This window comes from Delphinus delphis, chromosome 2 (assembly GCF_949987515.2).
Source record: "Delphinus delphis chromosome 2, mDelDel1.2, whole genome shotgun sequence".
In the NCBI taxonomy this organism is placed as follows: Eukaryota; Metazoa; Chordata; class Mammalia; order Artiodactyla; family Delphinidae; genus Delphinus; species Delphinus delphis.
Window position 1 is genome coordinate 143231513 of NC_082684.1, and position 20871 is coordinate 143252383.

A 20871-nucleotide genomic window follows, 5' to 3' on the forward strand; every position below is an offset into this window, starting at 1 on the left:
GGTCAGGAGGGTACAACAATCTCCTTTGACTTTAATCAATAATAATACACATCTAAGGTTTCCTTTGTAGAACGTGGCTTTATCATCAGCCACAAAGGAAGTTCTACTTCTGTGGCCGTGACCAGTTTGGACTGTCTAATGGACTGGAACCCATGTGTATAGCTCTGCTGTATACTTTGGAGCTAGAAACTATGATTCATAAGGCTTTTGTGACTGAGATATACTGACATATTTGAGTACATGTGACTTGACCATCACCTCAGAATATGTTCAAGAGGTGTCCCCGTCTCCTTACTTGCATATTACTTGTGAGTAAATTGCAGATAGTACACAGGAATAGGCTTACGAACTTAGAAATCTGATGCAGCTGACTACAAGGTAGGTAAGTTCCTTTGGGTGAAGGCATGGCACGTATTTAGAAAGTCTGGAATCCATTTCAAACATGTTTTCTGCGAAGGTAACCTAGTCCATTCCCGCTGATTAGTTTATCAGATTTCTAGTGAGTAGTCTCCCGGCCAAAACAACACAACACAGAACCAAAACAGAAAGGAATGGGATGAAGTCCAGAAAAGTTTTGATAGAGGTAGAGGGTTAGGGCAAGAGTGGAATCCAGGGCATTGTCTTGGGACCACTGTGGGTGGGCCTGCCTAGTAGGAAATGTTTGGCAGCCCAGGGCAAGGAGGGAAGCCCAGTGGGGCCATGGATGGAGGGGATGGAGAAGCAGAGGAAGCAGACAGTTGCAGAAGCTGAAAGCCACTTCCTCCTCAGTTTTGCTGGGGATTTCAGCTTTGTTAGTGGTTGCAAACTCAAATGTCTACAGAGACCAGGATACAATTTTTGATGGGGTGAGACTGGCCTCTGGAGAGTAAATATAGAACATGTGCCCATCAAAAGAGCCATCATTACTTGACCTTAGGCTGTGATGACATTGACCACATTACCAAATTGTCTGCTTTTTCAGGAGAAGCTGAAAATCTAGATTTTTAGGCCAGAGCTGCCAATTTTTAAAAGGGTGCTGATCATCGCTGAGAGGCCAAACAGGTCAGCTGTTTGCAGCGACCCTGTTGTAAATCTCAAAGTGGTGTCCTGCGAACCACTGTGCTTCCTTGCATTCGCTCGCCAGCAGGAAGTCTAAACTTTAGCCACATACCCAGTGAGGGCATTCGATTTTTACTGACACATGCACACCTTCCCACTGCGTTTCCCTTAAGAGAGGGAGTTGCCTGGTGTTTCCAGCCCACGGACTCGCTAAGCTATTAAACAGGGGCGGTATGCATCCAGCTGCCACCGTTTGGAGCTAGCTCAACACCTGTGCAGGTAGTGCTGGGAGTGGTGAGCCTGTAAATTGAACTTCTCTTTTTTTTTTTTTAACATCTTTATTGGAGTATAATTGCTTTACAATGGTGTGTTAGTTTCAGCTTGAACGTCTCTTTTTCTTAACCCTTTAACTCCCTCCAGTGGGAAGGTACTCCCCCTCTCCCCCAACCTCCATATTGTATGGTGGACCTCTTTGATTACTCCTTTCCCTGTTGCATCTCATGAATTTGAGGTCTGTTTCAGGGGTTCTCCTTGGGGCTAGATAATGAGCTTTTTTGTAAACATGACTTGGAATACAACCTTTTGCCCTTCAGTGTTAATGTTATGAGCTCATGTGAGACCTCTCTCCTATGAGGAGAGGACTGGGTCTCATTACTTGGTAAGAACTTGTGAAAGCTCTTTTCATCAGCTTCAAAAAAGCAGAAATATTTTGAAACCTCTATACACATGTAAAGCTTCATTATGGATCCTAGAGAAATTACGTACATTCGTAATTTTCCAAGTTTGAGTCATCTACTATTTTTTAAACAAAGATGCAGCAACTTGTGTTTTTATCAGTATGTGATTAAAATGGGTTTCTCCGTGGTGAGATTTTAATTTTTTTTTTTACCGTGCTGGGACTTAATATTTACAGAACAAATAAGGGGTTAAAGGTTAAATGCCAAAGGTATTAAAAATAAACAGCTTGGCCTTGTAAGCACATTCTGTAACAATGGTAAACAAATTGTGTTTTGAATTTCAACTTCAAAATTTATTTTGGCAGAGATGAAAGGTTTGGAGGCATATTAGTGAAGTCTTTTTTTTTACGTATCTTTACGACAGCTTTACTTCAGAGAAGTAAAACTATAAGAGTCGTCCCTAAAAATAGGGACAATGGCTTCGACACCGTATATGCAGGTGAAGTCAGCCCTCCTTTCTGAATTGCCACCATGGGAACACTGTCATTAATGTTGTTCAGGGCACTTACGAATGGCCATTTAAGAAAATTTTTTGACTTCCTTTATGACTTAAAATGCTAGTGTGCAGCTGATCACCCATCTTACTCACCAGACTTTGTATAAGGTCCCTCTCAGCTGTTTCCTGAAGTTACATTCTGCCTCAAAGGGGGAAGAAATTGGTCCTGAACATGGGCAGTATCGTGTAACCTAGGCCCTGGGGACCAAAAAGGAGGTGGTTCTTCCAGGAATCCGTCCTCTAAGAACTGCTCTGAAGGAGGCCACCCTGTCTTAGGTGTTTTGAGTTCTGATGTGTTTGTTAAAAATTCATTCATGGGACTTTGAAATCATACACTGCATTGTAGAAAGTAAAACATACACTACATTGTAGAAAGCCCAGAAGAGAATTTAAGAGTCTATCCTAAATCCTTTGGCTTGACTTCATAGAAAGATCTAGAGGGGTTAAATGGCTTCGAAAGTCTCAGAGCTAGGTTTTGACTGATCTGGTGCCAGAATCCAGGTTTTCTGATCCCAGTTTAATAAGGCTTTTCCCACCAAACCACGGTGGTGGGTTAGAGTCTAGGCACGACCCAGGTAGTTTTCTTTCTGGGGCCCTTCAAAAAAAGCCTGCTTGGAAAAAAAAAAAAAAAAAAAAAGCCTGCTTGGAGATGGAAGGTTGTGAATTATTTTTGATGCGTTACTGTATCAACTTTAAAAGATTATAAAAAATAAATTTAGGGGAATTCACCATAATACCATTACCGTAGTGCTAATTTTTTTCATGTCTTTGGGTTTCCTTCCAAACTATCGAAACGCACATCATTTTTATGTAGCTGTAATTATGGGGCTAATATACAATTTGTGTTCTGTATTTCCCCATGTATTTTGTAAACTCTTTTCCTTGGTAAACATATTTATCGTACTTTGGTGGTGGTATGATCATCCCATGTAACCCGATTACCCAACTTGAGTCCTAACTGTATGGAGAACTGTCCTCCAGATGCACCAGTGACTGTTCCTTCCTGCCCCCGTTAGAACTGCCCTCAGCAGTGCTGGGCTGCTCAGCCTCCTGTCCTGCTGATACATGGAGCCCTGTCTCTGGTGTAAAGTCTGAAGCCAGGACCGGCTGGCTTGGTGTACACTCCACACTCCCCGGTCCTGACCTGAGGTGGGTACTGTTGGTGTTCTCCCAGGATCATGATACTGGAACTCAAATGTGTGACAACAGTGGGTGCTCAGGCCTCTGACTGCAACTCGGCAACGATGAGTTCCCCTGTCAGAGGACCCAAATGGTTGGAGACGAGGAGCTCTGAACCCCAAAGTGGAGAAGACACGGCAGTTGCCAAGGAGGTTAGCGTACATGCCTGATAGGCAGGAATTCTTACGAAATACAGTGGCAACCGCTAGAAAATCAAAGATGAATTAAGCCCCGCCTCTGCTTATGAGGTGCTCACAGACTAGGAAATAACAAAGGGCTTTCTTATAGGTGATTTCGTCTCATTCTTGTACAAATGATGGTTTTTGCTGCCATTTTATAGGTAAGAAAACCAAAGTGTAGTGAGGGCAAGAGAATTGTTCAGGGCCATACAACTTGTATGTAATGAACCAGGTCTGCTAACTTTATGCTCTTTCAAAAGCAATTGTGTACATTATTTCTGAATTTGAAATTTCTGGGTCCAGATATCTGTATAACACTTCATTATTTTACATACCGCTGAGGGAAAACAAGGGTGATTTTTTTTTTTTTTAATCTGGTTTAAAGTCTGGGCTTTTTAATTTCCTTGTTTGGGGATGTTTGCATGTCGCAACATTTGGGGACTAGATGATATCACACTGGGATCAAGCATAAAAGTAAAAGAAAGTCATGCTAGAAAGCTCTCTGATCTCAGTTAGTTTAAAAAGTAGAAAATAAGGGAAACAAGGTAACTACAAGAAATGTAGCCCTCAAGTCCTTATATACATGACAGAAAACAAACAAAAATTAGGATAGCGTATCATTAGTCTCTTAGTAATTTAATTGGTGTGACCAGCTTTTGATGTTGACGGCAAGTTAGCACAATATTACTTTGTAACAGAACGATTTGGACAGTATCGTTGTCTGATTCTAAAAAATTTTCAATAACAAAAAAATTACGGTTGTTTTAGTGTCCCAATTAGATACGGACCTTTGTTACAGGAAATTTTGGATTTAAATGTAGAAGCATCTATTAAGCTACTTCATAGTATGAGAAAGATGGCGCCTTCAAGATTTGGGAATGCTCAAATGCAGAAATATGTCTGCAAAATGATGGTAGTTCTCCTTTCTCCCATCAGATTGTCAGAGATTCCTAATATTTGGGGGTGCCCCGAGGCCCTCTGAAGCTATTGACCTGTTTCCTGACAGCGTTTGTAATAACAAGGAAAACAAGAAAACCAAACAGAAAGACAGGAACAATCTAAATGTCCATTAGGAAAGAAATGCATAAATGTCTGTGACTTATTGATAATAGGGAATCAATATGGATAGATCTCACAAAGGTAGTATGCGGTGAAGAAGCAAGTTGTAGAAAGATACATGTAAAATCATTTAAGAAAAATGTCAAAACACAAAACAAGGCTATCTGTATTGTTCGGGGATATATATACTCCTATATGTATATATTTATGTATATGTTCTTTTAAAAAAATAAATTGATGGACTAGAAAGATACCAAATTCAAGCTGCTGAAGGGGGAAAGAGGAAAGGAGAGGACGGAGGTCAGTGGACTAACTGTAACATTATTAAGAATGTTTTATTTGCTTTATTAAAATCTAAAGCAAATATAGAAAATAGTATCATTAATTCTGGGCAGTATGGGCATAAATATTTATATTATTCCCCCATAGTTTTAACATCTTTTTACAATTAAGAAGAAAAAAACCCCACATAAACACAATTCTTCATTTAATTTTAGGAGGTTCATAAACCTCCAAAGCCCACACAGTATCATTCGCAGAGTTGTAGCAAACCTTGTCTTGAGGTGAATATTAAGGAGTATGCAATTTTGGGTCTATGTCAGGTTTTTTTTTTGTTTTTTTTTTTTAAGATTTAATTTTATTTCTGGTTGCGTTGGGTCTTTGTTGCTGCTCGTGGGCTTTCTCTAGTTGTGGAGAGCGGGGGCTACTCTTCATTGCGGTGCGCGGGCTTCTCCTTGAGGTGGCTTCTCTTGTTGCGGAGCACGGGCTCTAGGCACGTGTGCTTCAGGAGTTGTGGTGTGTGGGCTCAGTAGTTGTGGCTGGTGGGCTCTAGAGCACAGGCTCAGTAGTTGTGGTGCAAAGGCTTAGTTGCTCCGTGGTATGTGGGATTTTCCCAGTCCAGGGATCGAACCCGTGCCCCCTGCGTTGGCAGGCGGATTCTTATCCACTGTGCCACAAGGGAAGTCCCTGTCCGGTTGTTTTAGTGACAGTTGACATACAATCAAATCAATAGTAAGTCCCACTGAGTTATGTAAAGTTCCGTTAGGGATTATGTCCCAGGATGTTCAGCATCTGTTAAGCATCTTTCTTACCTTTTCCTTTCTTACCTTTTCTTACCTTACTATTAAGTTTTGATATAATTAACCACCCCAAACTTGGTGGTTTAAATAGTAAAGATTTTATTATTTTTCATGATTTTGTGCATTGGCTGGGAAGTTCTGGGCTGGGCTGGCTCGTCAGGTCCTTGTGGTTGGCTGGTGGCTAGGCTGGGGATGGATGAGCTGAGACGGCCTCACTCACGTGCTGGTTAGTTGGCCCAGGTTCAGTTGGGGCAGTGGAGATGGCTTGGCCACCTATCGCTTTCACAATAGGCTAGTCCTGGTTTGTTAACACAGCAGTGGTCACAGGGTTCCCAAGAACTGCAAAAGAGAAAGCAAGCCATAGTGCACAAGCATTTTTTTAACCTCTGCTTGCATCCTGGTTGATACTGTCTCATTGGCCAAAGCAAGTCACATAGCTACCGTCAGGGTTAATGTGGGCGAGGACTGCCCTGGGGCTCAGATACAGTTCCTACCCTCCACCTTTTCTTTCATCGTGTCTAGTTGGGTGAATACATTGAGGCAGGAATAGATTTACCGCAAATCTAGTTTTCCCGGATGGCCCTCTGAACCCCTGTGTATGACGGAAGCCCCCACTGCTCCTGATACATCTGCTGCTGTTTTCCCAAAGTACGAGGAATTAAAACTTGTAGTTCTTTTGTATTACGGAGCCTCAGTATGATTTTTCAATTGCTATTTTTGCTGGAAAAAAGTAAAAGCAGAAGCTAAAAACAAGAAGAAAAAACTCTTTTGTTTTCTGTTGAAGGGAGTTTGTAAAAATAAACATTTCACGATTAAGTCCAAGCTTCCAGAGCAGTGAATCATGCCAAACCAGACTGGACTGGATGGCCTGTTGGATATAACAGTGGAGCAATACTGTTTGGAACAGGTCAGGACAGTGCTGTTCACTGACTAATTCTGCCTTTCTGGCCAGCCCTGAGCTGTCCATGTGGAGAAAGGCATTCTTCACACACACAAAAATACTTTTTTTGTCTTGAATGAAAGTCATGTGTTGTGGATTGTATTATCGTTCCCAGAAGAATCCATACTGGTGTCACTTCCATATTCTGTGAGCCACAGGCTCTTCAACAGGATGTGAACAGAGTAGGATTAACCTAGCTTTGGGCCTAGGTCTCAAAAAAAATTCATTCATCTGTGGATCTTTCCCTTTGATTTTCTCTTTCTCCTCTTTTTAAATGGAAAAATTTAAACTACACAAATGGGGAGAAAACTCATTGCTGGACTTCAGCAATTGATAACTCATGGCCAATCTTATTTTCTCCATTTTGTTAGTGTGGTGTATCACATTGATTTACAGATGTTGAACCATCCTTGCATCCCTGGAATAAATCCCAGTTGATCGTGATGTATGATCTTTTCGTGCATTATTTATTTATTTGCTGTGCCGCACAGCTTGCAGAATCTTAGTTCCCAGAAGGGTGAAAGTGTGGAGTCCTAACCACTGGACCGCCAGGGAATTCCCTTTTCATGTATTACTGAATTCAATTTGCTAGTATTTGTTGAGGATTCTTGTGTCTGTGTTCATCAGGGATATCGGCCTGTAATTTTCTTCTCATGTTGTGTCCTTGTCTGGTTTTGGTGCTGGGGTAATGCTAGCCTTATAAAATGAGTGTGGAAGTGTTCCTTCCTCTTCTATTTTTGGGAAGAATTTGAGAAAGTTTGGTATTAATTCTTCCTTAAATATTTGGTAGAATTCACCAGGAAAGCCATCTGGTCTTGGATTTTTCTTTGTTAGGAGGTTTTGGATTACAGATTTAATCTCTTTACTAGTAATTGGTCTGTTCAAATTTTGTTTCTTCATGATTCAATCTTGGTAGGTTGTATATTTATAGGAATTCATCTCTTTCTCCTAGGTTCTCTTAATTTTTTGGCATATAATTATTTCAATCTTGTTTCTTCTATTCTCACCTTCTCTTGGTTTATTTTGAAGCAAATCCTAGCTATCATTTCATTCTAACCATCTCTGTATTACATTGGTATTAATTTATTTTTATAAATTTTTTAAGATTTATTTATTTTATTTATTTTTGGCTACATTGGGTTTTCGTTTTGCTGCGCAGGCTTTCTCTAGTTGCGGCGAGCCGGGGCGACTCTTTACTGTGGTGCGCGGGCTTCTCCTTGCAGTGGCTTCTCCTTGCGGTGGCTTCCCTTGTTGCGGAGCATGGGCTCTAGGTGCACAGGCTTCAGTAGTTGTGGTGCAGCGGGCTCAGTAGTTGTGACTTGCGCGCTCTAGAGTGCAGGCTCAGTAGTTGTGGCACACGGGCTTAGCTGCTCCGCGTGTGTGAGATCTTCCCAGACCAGGGCTCGAACCTGTGTTCCCTGCCTTGGCAGGAGGATTCTTAACCACTGCGTCACCAGGGAAGCCCTACACTGGCATTTAAATAAAGCAAAACTCAGCTCTCAGCTCTTGGCACTGTCTACTTCTTGGGTTGGAGGAAGGGGTGTATCTCAGAGAACCAAAGTAGGTAGCTTCCCTTTGATTTTTAATATTACAGGCTTTGTTTTTACAGAATAAGGTAGACATCTCCAGTAACTGGGGAGACTCCTTAAAGCTTGGCCTGATCTCATCCACAGGAGTATCTGGCAGTGATACACAGGAGTATGTCGGCACCCATAGTTTTGGTGTGCAGGGCTGAGGTGGCTCCCCAGCCTACAGTCCTAGCTCTACTCAGGCACTCTCTTTAGGTATAATTGGCAGGGCCAGTTCATGCTTATTCGTCTCTTCATTCCTTCTCATACATACCTGTATCATGGTGATGGCTGTGCAAATAACACTTGTTTCTTTCAATGATCAGATACCTTTAAACATAGAATGTCAAGATGAGAAATGTCTCAGAGACTACTTGGTGGGGGGGCGTGGCCTATGAAATTATATGCTGAAGTTTGTGTCTGTGTCCATGTGTGCATTTTTCCCTGGGGAGAAGAATCCTAACTCCCTGAAGTGGTCCATGGCCTCCCCAAATGACTCTCTAAGGTCCAGAGAATTTAAGTAGCCTGACCAAGGTCGCCTGGCAAATTAGTAGGAGAAGTGGCCTTAGAGTACAAGTCTTTTGTCCAGGGATCCTAACCTGGTCCTAAACGTGCTTTTACTGGAAATGTTTGAAAAGCAAATATAATAAAGCTTTAGAGAGAAGGGAAGTTGGAAGTACTGAGTTAAAATAATTCTTTGTAAGATTACCAGAGATACTAAACCAATACAAGTTACCTTGAGGCAAGGGTCAGTATTAATTGTTGACAACTGACTTAATTTTTCAGAATGGTTATAAAGCATAAAACTAGAGTCACGGGCTTCCCTGGTGGTGCAGTGGTTGAGAGTCCGCCTGACGATGCAGGGGACACGGGTTCATGCCCCGGTCCAGGAGGATCCCACATGCCGCGGAGCGGCTGGGCCCGTGAGCCATGGCCGCTGAGCCTGCGCGTCCGGAGCCTGTGCTCTGCAGCGGGAGAGGCCACAACAGTGAGAGGCCCGCGTACCGCAAAAAAAAAAAAAAAAAAAACTAGAGTCACAGCATTGGTCTCACATTTATTAGATTTTTATATTCTCCTGTGATCACGAAGAGAAATACGTCTAATGCAGACTTCAAATATAAGTCAAGGACATAATGGTTTGACGTTTATGTAAATAATTGAAAACTCATTTCTCTCATGAGGATTCATTATTATTCATTATAAAATTAATAACTAATTGAGGACACATAAGGAAATTGCTGGACTCTAATAACTGGACTCTGGAGCACAGTTCTGTGCTCTGTTTCTATTCTGTAGGACTAGGGCTTGGAGTGTAGTGTAGTGGTAGCCTCTTCCTTCCAGCTCTTTTTCTCCCCTGCCCCCAAGCCCCAACCCCCAACCAGATTCTACATCTGTCCTGCCTCCTGCTCTCCCCTACAAGGCTCTTGCCCTTCTAGACTCGGGAGGGGTGAGGAGGAGGGTTGGAGAAGGCAGGAAATATATAGTTTGCACCTGCTTACAAGTGAGCATGCATCATTAAGGCTTCCTAAAAGAAGGGGAGCACTCTCCTCCCATCTTGGAACCCTCTTTCTCCTCCTCCAAGTAGCCCCGCTTGGCACCTCTGCAACCAGTGGGGAGTCGGGCAGTGTCTGCTCTACAGCAACAATAAGGCACTGTCATCTTTGTTTGGGGCTGTGAATCCGAGTCTTCAGTTTTTGCAGCAGTTGTATTTAAGCGTCCGTTGGCAAAGGTATATTTTATATACTCTAAATATAAGATGTAATGAATAGCAAGATCCCACCACCTGCTGAGTCCTGTGCATTCCACCCGTGCAGCAGGGCTTCAACCCGCCTTTTTTTGCCGTGTCTTTCGCCAAGGTCACCTGGCCAAGTTCCACTACTTGCTGTGCCCCTTGCAGGCTTGGATAATCTCACCTTTCTTTGGCTGATGTCTGGCAGCCGTCAATTCCCTCCCCTTCCGCATCCGGATGATCCAATTCTCCTTTGAGGTCGGCCCCACTTCCACCCTCTTTTTTTTTTTTTTTTTGCGCTACGCAGGCCTCTCACTGTTGTGGCCTCTCCCATTGCGGAGCACAGGCTCTGGACGCGCAGGCTCAGCGGCCATGGCTCACGGGCCCGGCCGCTCCGCGGCATGTGGGATTTTCCCGGACCGGGGCACGAACCCGTGTCCCCTGCATCGGCAGGCGGACTCTCAACCACTGGGCCACCAGGGAAGCCCCACTTCCACCTTCTTGAGTCTCCTAGTTGGAAGTTAACTTCAAAACCTCGGAACTCTTGATCTGCAAAGATCTCTTGATTGTTTACCGGCCTTTTATCTTCCCTTCTGATCAGTTACTTTTCAGGTAGAGTTGTTTCGTATTCATCTTTGTGTCCCACCCCCATTTTGGGACTTGCCATACTAGATGTATCCAGTACTATTTTTAAACGTAGTATGAGAGGAGAAATGCTTGCATTTCCTTCTGCTGTGAGTTATACATTCGTTAATGCTCCCTAGGCCTTCATCTCGAGGGACAAAAGTAGAGTGCAGAGCTGCCAACGCAGTGAAGCACTCTTAAAATGCATGCCAGTAAACAGGCTCTTAGTCGCTCAGCTAATGGAATGAAACAGGGGAAGAGCGAATCTGTGAAAGCGCCCTGTGATTCAAATGTCACTGGAGCTTTGATTTTACTGGGAATACTGAAGCTGTCTGATGCAAGTGTCACTCCTCACTTCACTCAGCATGTCCTTTGGAAGATGGAACGGTGAAGACAGAAAGGGGAAGAAGCATAGCGATGCTTCAAAGGGCACCTGAAAGCCGAGCCGCTCGTTCACAGAAGGCAGGGGAGTCATTTTGCCCATCACCATGCCTTTCTTCACTCGTCAACCAGCTATAACGTTGAAAACAGGGCAGACAGCCTTCCCCCGCAACTCTTTCAGAGTCTGTGAAAATAGTTCTCCCAGAAAATGGCATCTATTGTATAGGTTACCAGTGATTTTCCCAAGGGTGGATGTTTAAGGAATAGGCAGAGATAATAGATGGAAGAAAGAATTGAAATGGGATTTTGAAGCAGACAGTATGCTTTTTTTAATTGCATGTGGTTTTGGAGGACAGGTTGAATTCATATGTTTTAAAACTCACAGGGCAACCAAATACTGGTAAATTCAAACTGTCCAAATGAAATCTTTGTACTGGAACTCATCAGCTAACAAAATGGGCAGATTGGCATCTTTTGAGCTTTGTGGAGTGTATACGTTTTCTATGCTCAGCTCCAGGTGGACGGGTGAGGTATTCTAAGCTTTCCGGAGTATAGAAGAAGTGGCCTCCCAGGTGAGGCGGGAAAGAAGGGGAGAAGTCCAGGTAACTCATGGGGTCTGGGAGGATACGTAGTATGATCACCAGTTAGAGCATTTTGAGTGAGGAGATTTGAGTGGCTTGTAGACCAGGAACGCCAGAGATGAGACAGGCAAGGTAAGTTGGGGCCCTCATACCAACGGGATGTTTTAGAGTGATATTATTTCAATAAATATGTTTATTGTTCTGTCCTGCTGGGCCGTAAACTCCTTAAGGGGCCACTACGTCATGCTCATTTTTTGTATTTCCATCACCTGACATGACATCTGGCACGTGGTAGAATCAGCAAATTTGTTGAATTGAACCAAACTTCCCACTAGACGGAAATTGTACAGAGGGCTGAATGGTTGTATCAACGCAGCCGCCAATGAATTGATGAGAACCGGTGATTTAAAGTAGATGATTGATTAATTATAAACTGGAAACGTTTTCAAAGATAAAAATAGCCCCCCTCAGATAAAACCAGTAGGGCTTCCGTTTGTTAACTAGTTGGGCTCTGCTCCTGCAGAAGCCAGACTGAGCCGGAAGCTGGGTGGGCTGGGAGGGCTTCTATACCTGACTCTGTCTCCCTTTATTCCAGCCTTCCTTCCACTGAGATCAGAAGAGGCTAGGTGATTGCCTAAGGCCACACAACCAGTCCCAACTTGTCTCCTCAAGGGCTGGTGCAGCTCTTTGCAGGCAGAAATGGGAACAAGATGCACCAGGGTCCTTTCTGAGGAAAGGTTCCCAACTCCAAATGGAACCATCGCAAATGGGGTGTGACCTGTGACCTCTGTTTAGGACTATTCTTCACTGTGGCAGGGGAGAGGTTGGGCAGGTTTTGGTGATGTAAAAAATCACTACTAGATCAGCAGATAGGATGAGAAGGTTTTTCCTGTTCAGCTGTGTGGACCTTCAGAATGTAAAATTTCCTGACAAAGTTTTCATCTGTCCTGGTTGAAAGCAGTGTATAATGCTTTCGTTTTTCCATAATCAAACTCACCACTCACCTGCCTAAGTGGGATCTGGTTTTGCTTTCCTCCAAAGGCCAGATTGTCTCCAAGGAGACATGCTAATGGCTTAATTGTTTTGTTTGTTTTGCTCCTCACAAATTCCAGTAGCCTCATTTGCATCAGGAGTTAGAATGCCTTCATTCCAGGGCCTTGGCATTTCCTTGGGGTTAGAATGGCTCAATGTTTGCTCTCAATGTTTTTTTAAAAGGTTGGTCAGTCCCTAGCGATAGGTGTGGCTTTTCTCTAAATAGGAGTTTCTCTGGGTGTGGGGTGGAGAAAGTGAGAAAAAGGGAGAGGATTAAAAAAAAAAAAAATTATACGCTATATATGTACAACAAACTGTAGATAATTTCGGAGCCTGGTATTTATGTAATTATGTTCCCTTGGCTCGCATACTTTAGTTTTGGGGTTAAAAGATTAATGCATGCAAGGGAATGTTGATATTTAGCTTGACAAAACTATGCATTTACAGAGCTGTGGTTTGCTTTCCAAAATGTAGAAATGTAGAGAAGGTTTGCCTCTTCACCTATGAAAAAAGAATTCCAAGTGTAAAACTATACTGGTTCATGTAGTAAATGCATTTTTCTAAGTTCGGTGTAAATGACATTTTGGATCAAACAGCTTTATAATGCATTAGGGGAGTAATCGTCCATGCTGGGTGGAATCTGACTTTTGGAAAAGGGAAATTTGAATGTTGAAGAAGCTTAAATACACTGGTGTTGGTTAAATCTAGGTGAACTGGCCTCCATAGAAAAGAAATGCTTTCTTTCCCTGCAAACTGGGGTTTGGGAATTTCAGAGCTGGGAAATCGTGTAATAGATCTTAATGTTATAAATCACTCGGACAAATACAAAATAATGCTATTTGGAGACGTGTTTGTAGTTATGCAGGATTACATGATGATAAAGAATTTTCTAGGGACTTCCTTGGTGGTCCAGTGGCTAAGACTCTGCGCTCCGAATGCAGGGGACCCGGGTTCGATCCCTGGTCAGGGAACTAGATCCCACATGCCATAACTAAGAGTTCACATGCCACAACAAAAGATCCCACACGCGGCAATGAAGATCCCGCGTGCCACAACTAAGACCTGGTGCAGCCAAGTAAATAAATAAATAGATTTTTTTTTTTTTTTAAAGAATTTTCTATGGCTTCTCGAGTTTCTGAGGGTGTTTTGTGCTTTGCATTCTCAGTAATTCCCTCTGGAGACCTTAGCATTTGGGGGCGGGTAGGTATGCTTCTGTGAATTTAACAGTTATCCCCACCATTGAAGAGAAGGGAATCTGCTATTGGGATTAACAATTGTTGAGGACCCGTTCTGGTCGTCCAGCATTTGTATCTCTTTTGAGGTAGGTGTTATTTTTCTTGGTTTACAGAAGGGGAAACAATACATGAGTGAGGTAACCTGCTAAAGGCCATCCATCTGAAAAGTGTCAGAGGAGGGATTTAAGTTCAAGATCACCTGAATCTAAGATCTGCTTTGGAGAGGAGCTGTCTATTCCTAGACACATACTCAAGTTGTGAGTCCATGAACTGGCAGCATGGGCATCACCTGGGATATTATTAGCCCTGCAGAACTTCAGCACCCTCCGCCTCCCAACCTACTGATTCTGCATCTGTATTTTAGCAACATTTCTAGGTGATTGCAAAGGAATAATGCACGGGAACACTGTAGCCCAAGCAAGGTAACATGACTCTAAACACGCCCCCCGGGAAATTCTGATGGTTTTCCTCCAGGATATCATTTTCCAAGGACAGGGATGCAGTTAAACGCCCTGAGATTTCAGGAATGTAGTCAATCATCTCTAATTATCCTGCTGAAGCAAAAATGACAGGGCAATGCTCAGGGGTGGGATTGAGGGAAAGGTTTCTCCTAGACAGTTCCAGAGTCAGCTGTCCTGAAGTAGATGCATGGGGATGGTGGTTGTCTACTGCATGCCTGGAAAACTCTCCACCCAGAACGGTCTCCTCCGGAGCTGCCGTTGATGCTGAGGTTTCTACCCTTACTGATCCCTCTGACCTACTGCATTTGTCTGTGAATGACAAGCCACTGTGAACTAGACTACCCAGTCTTCTAAGGCTACGCTGATGTGCATAAAATTGATGACTAATAAGAACCTGCTGTATAAAAAAATAAATGAAATAAAATTCAAAAAAAATAAAGCTGCTTGAGAGCAGATTTTATCAGGCTGGGGAAGAAAGAAAGAGATCCAGACTGGGGAGTATCGATAGCACGAAAAGAGAAACGTGTTGAAGAGAGCCCAGCCTCCAGAACATTCCATTCCTGGGGCTGGAGAAAGTAACGCCTAACCTTTGCCACCTAACTGGTTTTACTTTCAGAATTCCCCCAGACGTCTAGGCTGGAGACATCAGGGTCCTTGTCTGTTGTCCTTCTGCCTCCCAGATTCCTGTTGGTTCCCAAGCCCCGCCAAGTACGTCTTCACACTGCTCTGCCTGCCTTTTCACAGCTGTCGCCCTAGTTTGAATCTGCATTGTCTTACTCTGGGACCGTCACAAGAGTCTCTTAAGCGGTCTTCACTGTTCCCCCATAATTCACATAAACAACATTGCCAGAATCACCCTCCTGGTAAACAGAGCTTTGCACCTGTCGCTCTTACTCAAAAATTCTCAGCTCTTACTGAGAATAGGCTTTAGCCCAACATGCAGTGCTGTCCCAAATCTATTCCAGGCTGCCTCTGGCCAACTCGTATTTTCCAGTAGTGCTTCTGGAATATGTCAAGTCGATAAGGGCAGCCAGAATGCCTAGTCTGCACTATTAGCTCCTAGCAGAGTGCCTGCATACTGTAGGTGCTCGTAAAGATTGATTGAATGAATGATGAGCTGATTCTCATGTCCATATTTTATAGCCTGGCTAGAATACACTCCTTGGTCAGGCCATCTGCCATGAATGGACTTCCCTCTCTTGTCATTTATCAAAATCCTCTGAGGCCCAAATAAAGTCTCATTTCCTGGAAAACCTTTGATTTAGCTCACTAAGATCCTTCCTTCTTCACAACCTAGCCCATGTCTTGGAGTTATTTATTTGGTGCTTAATTATATGTAATCTTGCATTGCTATCTGTGTGTATGAGTCATACCGCCCAGAGAGACTATAAGCCCCTGGAGATCAGAAATGATTTCTATTGCTTTATACTCCTCAGAATTTACCATCTTTCCCTTCGGCCTCTCCATGTTCCTGTCTGCCCTCCTCATTCCCTGGTCATTCACAGCTTTTCCACAGCACTTGTGTTGAGTATTGTTGCTTGTGGACCAGGCATTCCCTCCCCCCACCCAGAATGCCTGTAGTCCCTGGGGGCAGGGACTATATCTCGCCTAGTTCCGGATGCTATAAACTTTGTCCTTTTGAATTTTATCTCCCTTCTTTTCCTTCTGCTCAGTCCGTAGAACTCCAGTTTCCATTCTTCTACAAGTGTGATTCTACTTAATGCCACCTTGTCTCAGTGTGTCCTCCAGTGAGGGTGTGAAGGTGACCCAGGAGACACCTCGGGCAGCCGCAGTGGATTTGTTCCACCCTGAGAGGGAGGCAGGAGCCTGCCTGGCGATCAGGAAAGACGTTTTTCTCCCCCCCCCCCCCCCCCCCCCGTTGTTTCCTGGCCCTGAGTAGAACAAATTATTTAACTCTTTGTACTTCAATTTAATTTTTTTAAAAAGGAAGTAAGAATAGTTTTCATTCTTCTTTTCTAGTGGTGATACATTGAGTATTAATAAGAACATTGCAGGGGGATAAACTGGGAGTATGGGATTAACAGATGCACACTACCATATATAAAATAAGGATGTTCTGTATAGTGCAGGGAACTATATTCAATATCTTGTAATAAACAATAATGAACTGGAAAAAAAGTGTAGATACACACGTATATATGTAACACCTGAAACTAACACAATATTGTAAATGAACTATACTTCAATTAAAAAAAAAACAAAAACCACCAACAACATTATAACATGCTTTGAGTCCAGTCACTGAGAGTATGTAAAGTATCACAACCCTATCAAGGCTGCAGGTCTATACTAGATACCCCTCCTCCTGACTGTCCTGTCTCCCGCCAAAGTTGGAGACAACTGTCCCCAATACAGTTAGTACCTTAATATTTTTCTAACAAACTTGTTCAAGTCTTGGCTCACTAAAATTTAGGGAAACCATACCATTTATCTCCAGTCTCTTAACAAATTGTCTTTGAGTTACACGTTGCCTTTAAGGAAATACGTCCAAATTGGAATCAGTTAAGTAAGGTTAGAAATGTTTCAGGAAAACAGACACATCTCTACTTGCTCTGCCCAACTTCAAACTTTCACATCTACTGGTTTGAGGAGGGACAAATGGTAGAGAAGAGAGATCACAGAATGAAGTGAATTAATAACGTATTTGTTGAATTTGGACAGGGCAGCTTGCCTGTTTGAAAAATTCTTGGCAAAATGTCATCACCCTCCTCTGTAATTGGCTGGGTAATTTCAAGTAGGCTTACTGCATTTGAATTTCCTGAATAGAGTGAGTTCAGTTTACCCTTTTGTACATGGCTGATTGTTGCATTACTGGGGTGGGGGAAAGACATCCTTTTCTGCCTTATCCCTGGGCTAGATGGAGGAAGCACAGCCTTGTCTAGAAGCATGGTGAACATACGATTATATCCATTTCGTACACATGACAAAATCTTCTTAGTTGGAAGATTATATCAATAATTGCAAGAAATAAGGGAGGCATATAGATGTATATACATGTGTGTATGTGTACATAAATGTATATATATATATATAGTATAAGATGTTCATATGAGAAGTTATGGAGGGAAAATGAAGTAATTAGTTACTAACCAAAATAAAGCTTCTAATGATCCTTTTTTTCCTCCTCTGCCTGGGTGCCCCCTCTCCATGCCCAGGTCTTAGATAACTTTCCAGGTCTAGTCTCAACAAAATCCCATCCCCTTAAACAAGCCTTCCCAGACAGACTCACCCCTCTGCCGTAAGTCCATGGCACCGTGTCTGGAATGCTCTTATCTCATGCAGCGTGTTTTACCTTGTGTTAGAACAGTCAGGATTCTGTGTCTCATTAAGGTGTGGAACTCCAGAGAGCAGGGGTTGTTTCTGGGCCAGTGATCGCAGTCTAGTTTAGAAGCACCTGTGGAGCTTTTTAAAACATGTCAATCCTAGACCAGTTGAAATCGGGGTTCCTGGAGGTGGGACTCAAACACACTGTATTACTTTTCAAGGCTTCCTGGGTGACTCTAAAGCAGCCAGTGTTGAGAGCCACTGAGTGGATACTTAAGAATTGATGATTATGCCATAAATTGGTGCAACATCTAAAGCAAACTGACCAGGATGTATTTTTGCAGCAAACGACTGAACTTACGAGATTTGGGTTTTTTTTTTTTTTTTTTTTCGGTGGGGAAAGGGGGAGGGATGTATTTGTTTAATACAGCTGACTTCTGTCAAAAAAAAAAAAAAAAAAAAAAAAACTAGCCCCCAGGGGACTTTACAAAAGAGGAATGGCTGTGTGCACAGCACCTGGGGGCCTTCAGGGATGGCGAGGCTGTGGTAGCCTGGTGAATGCCTTGTAACCTGAGGCCTCCTGCCCCCTCCCTGCTTTGGTGTTGTACCCTAGACCAGAGGTCTCAGACACATGGGGGGGGGGTATCCCATCCACCTGGGGAGATAATTCAGCAGGTTTGGGATGAGGGTTAGGAATCTAGTTTTCACAGGAGTTCCAGGTGATCACGCTTTCCCAGTGGCTGATCTACAGCTCTGTGAAAAATGCTGGGGGTCTGGTATCATAAGCACTGGGTCTTTTTTGTGGGGAGGGGGGAGTTCTTTACTAGATTGTCTTTCTTACCCCCAAATTATATAATCATGTGCGTATTTTCTCTAGAATGTTTCTATATTTTCAAAGTTGAGCTCCTTTTATCGTCTGAAATTTATTTCTCTGGTGTGAGGGATGACACCAGTCTAACTTTTTCCAAATGGGTATTTAATGGTTCTAAAAATTTGTTATGTAATGCGATCTTCACGCTCTGTTCCACAGTGCCACCTCTATCCTATGTTAAATTCACATGCGTGTTTTGTTTCTGGCATCTTCCGTTCCTTTGATGCTTTTCTCTATTCTTGAACCAGTTACCAATACTAGACTGTGTAATTACTCTAGTTTTAGAGTATGTTTTTATATTTGTTTGGGCAAGACTTCCCTAATTATATTCCTTCTTAAATGAGTTCTTGGCAATTCATCTTCAGTTACTCTTTCAGATAAAATTTAGGATCAACACGTCACATTTCCAAAAGAGAATCTCTTTAGAACTTAGATAGCAGTTTTATAGGCTCTATGGAGCAATTTGGGAAGGTGAACATTTTTACAGCTATGTCTTTTTTTTTTTTTTTGCGGTACGCGGGCCTCTCACTGTTGTGGCCTCTCCAGTTGCGGAGCACAGGCTCCGGACGCACAGGCTCAGCGGCCATGGCTCACGGGCCCAGCCGCTCCGCGGCATGTGGGATCTTCCCGGACCGGGGCACGAACCCGTGTCCCCTGCATCGGCAGGCGGACTCTCAACCACTGCGCCACCAGGGAAACCCACAGCCATGTCTTTTTATCTACATAGTGACCATCTCCATCAGTTCTTCTTTTAGGACCTTCAATAAATCCTGCGTTTTTTCATACATGGTTCTTTCACATTTTTTATTAAGCATATTACTGGTATTTTGTAACTTTTGCTCCTAATTTGAATGGTATCTTTTCTATAACCTTGTTTTTTGAAAATATTAATCATTTTTTTCATATTTTTTCTTATAATTTAATGGCTATCATGTCACAACCCACAGAATTAAAATAAGAATCTCATTTACTTGAGTATGTAGGGATTGTGGCATTTGGTTTATTCCATTTTTTAATAAATGTACATTTTCTTGGTTAAAAAAAAGTGAAAATACCGCCCACCAATGTCCTAGTATACTCTTTTCCTAGTTTCGTTTCTTCATGAATAGAGTGACTTGGACCCTGAGGTTATCATTCTGAAGACTCATGGCAGATGTGTGGCCCACGGGTGCAGAAGGGGCAGAAGAAGCCGGACCAGATGTATTGGTAGCAGGACACACCCTGCAGTGTACTTCTCAATAGATCCCTGAGAGTGGCCAGATGTTCAGTGATGCACCTTCTCTTCTTAAAGGTCTAGAAGGCACAGTTAAAAGTGAAAAGAGGAGAGAAGTGTTGTAACTCTGCTTAGCAGAATGAGGGATTCAGAGGTGGGAGCCAGGCTTTTGCTAAGAATCTCAGTAGGAAAAAAGAGTGACTCCAGGAATCAAATAATTCTAAGAACTAACTATATAAAAATGTTTTGCAAACTATAAAGTGATACTCAGATGTGTTAGGAGGTACTAACTCCATGTGTTTTAGCTACATTTGAGAGACTTCCAGAAAATAAACAGTGCCATTGTTGGAAAAAACCTGGTCCTTCTAACCCAAGATTGTTGTCTTGGCCTTAAAGGAAGTTTTATGTGAGAGAAGAGGAAGCTGTAAGATCACTGTTTAATCCAGATATTTGTCTGAACCATGAATAACACATAGAAAGCCTTGGGATTCTGGTACTTGGTGAATGGCGCTATCTGTTCTTAGCATCCACAGGCTAAATACCCCTCCATTCCCCAAGTGAGGGCATGGGAAAATAGCGTCCCATTATTAATAATTAATAATGTCCCATTCCTGGTACCTCTCTCTTTGCCGTTCCCTGTTTTTCCTCGATATCTTGTATCGCAGGGGGTATAAAAAGTAGTTAACGGCAATCCTGTTTTCTGATATTAAGAATAAAAGCTAAAGATTTATGCTTAAACAATTGCATTCTAACAACTGGTGGGATCAAGAGTTTCATGTACATGGAATAAGTATTCTGTGTACCTAAAAAATTACTTTTTTAGTCTTCGTATTTTTACGTTATATTCTGCTGCCATGAAATAAGTAGATGTGAGATTTTTTTGAATGTTGATTTTCTTTTTAAAGAAAAGATTAGGAGAATATAATCTATAAAAATACTGAATCACTATGTTGTGCACCTGAAGCTAATATAATATAATATTATAATATTGTAAGGGATAGAAAATATATTTTAAACATCATTGATTAAATGCTGGGATATATTTCAGGAATTTAAAAATAGAAAAGGAAAGGTTAGGAAATCATTACAAAAACTATGTATGTATTAAAAATAAAATTTGGTCCATGAAACAGACAACCTGTTTGTTATTACTGGGAAAATGAATGGGAGGAGAAAATAACAAT

At 42.4% G+C, this 20871-nt stretch overlaps 1 protein-coding gene and 1 non-coding gene across 2 annotated transcripts in view; both read left to right on the plus strand.

Annotated features, from left to right (window-relative positions):
- MYO1E (myosin IE) overlaps positions 1-20871 on the plus strand; it is a 202075-nt gene that overhangs the window by 3222 nt on the left and 177982 nt on the right. The window lies entirely within an intron of this gene.
- Positions 13521-13593, plus strand: TRNAR-CCG (transfer RNA arginine (anticodon CCG)). Its single transcript has one exon. It is a non-coding gene; the product is annotated as a tRNA-Arg (tRNA).